Source organism: Rutidosis leptorrhynchoides, chromosome 4 (genome assembly GCF_046630445.1).
Source record: "Rutidosis leptorrhynchoides isolate AG116_Rl617_1_P2 chromosome 4, CSIRO_AGI_Rlap_v1, whole genome shotgun sequence".
Classification (NCBI taxonomy): Eukaryota; Viridiplantae; Streptophyta; class Magnoliopsida; order Asterales; family Asteraceae; genus Rutidosis; species Rutidosis leptorrhynchoides.
In genome coordinates, this window is record NC_092336.1 from 313,155,334 (window position 1) to 313,161,333 (window position 6,000).

Here is a 6,000-nt window from a genome sequence, read left to right on the forward strand (position 1 = left end):
AAGAGTTTTCAATATTAATGCGGCAGAGGCACAGGAAGACCCGGAGCTTGTTACGGGTACGTTTCTTATTGACAATAAATCTTCTTACGTTTTATTTGATTCGGGTGCGGATAGAAGCTATATGAGTAGAGATTTTGTGCTAAATTAAGTTGTCCATTGACGCCTTTGGATAGTAAATTTTTACTCGAATTAGCAAATGGTAAATTAATTTTAGTAGATAATATATGTCAGAATCGAGAAATTAAACTGGGTAGCGAAATATTTAAGATTGATTTGATACCAGTAGAGTTAGGGAGTTTTGATGTAATAGTTGGCATGGACTGGCTGAAGAAGGTGAAAGCAGAGATCGTATGTTATAAAAATGAAATTCGCATTGTACGAGAAGAAGGAGAACCCTTAATGGTGTATGGAGAAAAGGGCAACATGAAGCTACATCTTATTAGTAATTTGAAGGCACAAAAACTAATAAGAAAAGGTTGCTATGCTATTCTAGCACACGTCGAGAAAGGTCAAACTGAAGAAAAGAGCATCAATGATGTTCCCGTCGCAAAAGAATTTCCCGATGTATTTCCGAAAGAATTACCGGGACTACCTCCACATCGATCTGTTGAATTTCAAATAGATCTTGTACCAGGAGCTGCACCAATAGCTCGTTCTTCTTATAGACTCGCACTCAGCGAGATGAAAGAACTGCAAAGCCAACTGCAAGAACTATTAGAATGTGGTTTCATTCGACCAAGTACATCACCATGGGGAGCTCCTGTTTTGTTTGTCAAGAAGAAGGATGGTACATTTAGGTTGTGTATTGACTACAGAGAGTTGAACAAACTTACCATCAAAAACCGTTATCCACTACCGAGAATTGACGACTTATTTGATCAACTACAAGGCTCGTCGGTTTATTCGAAGATCGATTTACGTTCTGGATATCATCAAATGCGAGTAAAGGATGATGATATTCCAAAAACTGCTTTTAGGACGCGTTATGGTCATTACGAGTTTATGGTTATGCCGTTTGGATTGACTAACGTACCAGCTATGTTCATGGACCTTATGAACCGAGTGTGTGGGCCATATCTTGACAAGTTTGTCATTGTTTTCATCGATGACATACTTATTTACTCAAAGAATGATCAAGAGCACGAAGAACATTTGAGAAAAGTGCTAGAAGTATTGAGGAAAGAAAAACTGTACGCTAAGTTTTCAAAGTGTGCATTTTGGTTGGAAGAAGTTCAATTCCTCGGTCACATAGTGAACAAAGAAGGTATCCAGGTGGACCCGGCAAAGATCGAAACCGTTGAAAAGTGGGAAATCCCAAAAACTCCGAAGCATATACGTCAATTTTTAGGATTGGCTGGTTACTACAGAAGATTCATCCAAGATTTCTCCAAAATAGCAAAACCCTTGACTGCATTAATGCATAAAGGGAAGAAATTTGAATGGAAGGATGAACAAGAGAAGGCGTTTCAATTATTGAAGAAAAAGCTAACTACGGCACCTATATTGTCATTGCCTGAAGGGAATGATGATTTTGTGATTTATTGTGACGCATCAAAGCAAGGTCTTGGTTGTGTATTAATGTAACGGACGAAGGTGATTGCTTATGCGTCTAGACAATTGAAGATTCACGAACAAAATTATACGACGCATGATTTGGAATTAGGCGCGGTTGTTTTTGCATTAAAGACTTCGAGGCACTACTTATATGGGGTCAAAAGTATTATATATACCGACCACAAAAGTCTTCAACACATATTTAATCAGAAACAACTGAATATGAGGCAGCGTAGGTGGATTGAATTGTTGAATGATTACGACTTTGAGATTCGTTACCACCCGGGGAAGGCAAATGTGGTAGACGAAGCCTTGAGCAGGAAGGACAGAGAACCCATTCGAGTAAAATCTATGAATATAATTATTCACAATAACCTTACTACTCAAATAAAGGAGGCGAAACAAGGAGTTTTAAAAGAGGGAAATTTAAAGGATGAAATACCCAAAGGATCGGAGGAGCATCTTAATATTTGGGAAGACGGAACCCGGTATAGGACTGAAAGAATTTGGGTACCAAAATTTGGAGATATGAGAGAAATGGTACTTAGAGAAGCTCATAAAACTAGATACTCAATACATCCTGGAACGGGGAAGATGTACAAGGATCTTAAGAAACATTTTTGGTGGCCAGGTATGAAAGCCGATATTGGTAAATATGTAGGAGAATGTTTGACGTGTTCTAAGGTCAAAGCTGAACATCAGAAACCATCAGGTCTACTACAACAACCTGAAATCCCGGAATGGAAATGGGAAAACATTACCATGGATTTCATTACTAAATTGCCAAGGACTGCAAGTGGTTATGATACTATTTGGGTAATAGTTGATCGTCTCACCAAGTCAGCACACTTCCTGCCAATAAGAGAAGATGACAAGATGGAGAAGTTAGCACGACTGTATTTGAAGGAAGTCGTCTCCAGACATGGAATACCAATCTCTATTATCTCTGATAGGGAGGGCAGATTTATTTCAAGATTCTGGCAGACATTACAGCAAGCATTGGGAACTCGTCTAGGCATGAGTACTGCCTATCATCCACAAACTGATGGGCAGAGTGAAAGGACGATACAAACGCTTGAAGACATGCTACGAGCTTGTGTTATTGATTTCGGAAACAGTTGGGATCGACATCTACCGTTAGCAGAATTTTCCTACAACAATAGCTACCATTCAAACATTGAGATGGCGCCGTTTGAAGCACTTTATGGTAGAAAGTGCAGGTTTCCGATTTGTTGGAGTGAAGTGTGGGATAGACAGATTACGGGTCCGGAGATAATACAAGAAACTACCAAGAAGATCATCCAAATTCAACAACGGTTGAAAACCGCCCAAAGTCGACAAAAGAGCTACGCTGACATTAAAAGAAAAGATATAGAATTTGAAATTGGAGAGATGGTCATGCTTAAAGTTGCACCTTAGAAAGGTGTTGTTCGATTTGGTAAACGAGGGAAATTAAATCCAAGGTATATCGGACCATTCAAGATTATTGAACGTGTCGGACCAGAGCTTACCGACTTGAGTTACCTCAACAACTCGCGGCTGTACATAACACTTTCCATGTCTCGAATTTGAAGAAATGCTTTGCTAAAGAAGATATCACTATTCCGTTAGATGAAATCCAAATCAACGAAAAACTTCAATTCATCGAAGAAACCGTCGAAATAATGGATCGTGAGGTTAAAAGACTTAAGCAAAACAAGATACCTATTGTTAAGGTTCGATGGAATGCTCGTAGAGGACTCGAGTTCACCTGGGAGTGTAAAGATCAGATGAAGAAGAAATACCCGCATCTATTTCTAGAAGATTCGTCAACACTTTCAACAACTTAAAATTTCGGGACGAAATTTATTTAACGGGTAGGTACTGTAGTGACCCGAACTTTTCCATGTTTATATATATTAAATGAAATTGATATTTACATGATTAAGTGTTTCCAACATGTTAAGCAATCAAACTTGTTAAGACTTGATTAATTGATATAGGTTTCATATAGACAATTGACCACCCAAGTTGACCGGTGATTCACGAACGTTAAAACTTGTAAAAACTATACGATGACATATATATGGTTATATATATAGTTAACATGATTTTATTATAAGTATGTATCTCATTAGGTATTTTAACAATGAGTTATATACATAAAAATGAGACTATTAATTTAAGAAACTCGAAAACGATATATATAACGATTATCATTATAACAACGTCTTACTAGGTACATATGAATCATATTAAGATATTGATACACTTGGTTAATTATGTTAAATGATAAGTAAATATATTATGAAGTGCATTAACAATGAAATACATATGTAAAAATAAGACTACTAACTTAATGATTTCGAAATGAGACATATATGTAACGATTATCGTTGTAACGACATTTAACTGTATATATATCATACTAAGATATATTATATATCATAATATTATGATAATATAACAATTTAACATCTCATTTGTTATAATAAACAATGGGTTAACAACATTCAACAAGATCGTTAACCTAAAGGTTTCAAAATAACATTTACATGTAACGACTAACGATGACTTAACGACTCAGTTAAAATGTATATACATGTAGTTTTTTAATATGTATTCATACACTTTTGAAAGACTTCAATACACTTATGAAAATACTTCTACTTAACAAAAATGCTTACAATTACATCCTCGTTCAGTTTCATCAACAATTCTACTCGTATGCACCCGTATTCGTACTCGTACAATACAAAGCTTTTAGATGTATGTACTATTGGTATATACACTCCAATGATCAGCTCTTAGCAGCCCATGTGAGTCACCTAACACATGTGGGAACCATCATTTGGCAACTAGTATGAAATATCTCATAAAATTACAAAAATATGAGTAATCATTCATGACTTATTTACATGAAAACAAAATTACATATCCTTTATATCTAATCCATACACCAACGACCAAAAACACCTACAAATACTTTCATTCTTCAATTTTCTTTATCTAATTGATATCTCTCAAGTTCTATCTTCAAGTTCTAAGTGTTCTTCATAAATTCCAAAAGTTCTAGTTTCATAAAATCAAGAATACTTCCAAGATTGCAAGTTTACTTCCAAATTTTCTAAATCCATTCCAAGTAATCATCCAAGATCAAGAAACCTTTGTTACTTACAGTAGGTTATCTTTCTAATACAAGGTAATAATCATATTCAAACTTTAATTCAATTTCTATAACTATAACAATCTTATTTCGAGTGGAAATCTTACTTGAAATTGTTTTCGTGTCATGATTCTGCTTCAAGAACTTTCAAGCCATCCAAGTATCCTTTGAAGCTAGATCTATTTTTCTCATTTACAGTAGGTTTATCCAAGGAACTTGAGGTAGTAATGATGTTCATAACATCATTCGATTCATACATATAAAGCTATCTTATTCGAAGGTTTAAACTTGTAATCACTAGAACATAGTTTAGTTAATTCTAAACTTGTTCGCAAATAAAAGTTAATCCTTCTAACTTGACTTTTAAAATCAACTAAACACATGTTCTATATCTATATGATATGCTAACTTAATGATTTAAAACCTGGAAACACGAAAAACACCGTAAAACCGGATTTACGGCGTCGTAGTAACACCGCGGGCTGTTTTGGGTTAGTTAATTAAAAACTATGATAAACTTTGATTTAAAAGTTGTTATTCTGGGAAAATGATTTTTATTACGAACATGAAACTATATTCAAAAATTATGGTTAAACTCAAAGTGGAAGTATGTTTTCTAAAATGGTCATCTAGACGTCGTTCTTTCGACTGAAATGACTACCTTTACAAAAACGACTTGTAACTTATTTTTCCGACTATAAACCTATACTTTTTCTGTTTAGATTCATAAAATAGAGTTCAATATGAAACCATAGCAATTTGATTCACTCAAAATGGATTTAAAATGAAGAAGTTATGGGTAAAACAAAATTGGATAATTTTTCTCATTTTAGCTACGTGAAAATTGGTAACAAATCTATTCCAACCATAACTTAATCAACTTGTATTGTATATTATGTAATCTTGAGATACCATAGACACGTATACAATGTTTCAACCTATCATGTCGACACATCTATATATATTTCGGAACAACCATAGACACTCTATATGTGAATGTTGGAGTTAGCTATACAGGGTTGAGGTTGATTCCAAAATATATATAGTTTGAGTTGTGATCAATACTGAGATACATATACACTGGGTCGTGGATTGATTCAAGATAATATTTATCGATTTATTTCTGTACATCTAACTGTGGACAACTAGTTGTAGGTTACTAACGAGGACAGCTGACTTAATAAACTTAAAACATCAAAATATAATAAAAGTGTTGTAAATATATTTTGAACATACTTTGATATATATGTATATATTGTTATAGGTTCGTGAATCAACCAGTGGCCAAGTCTTACTTCCCG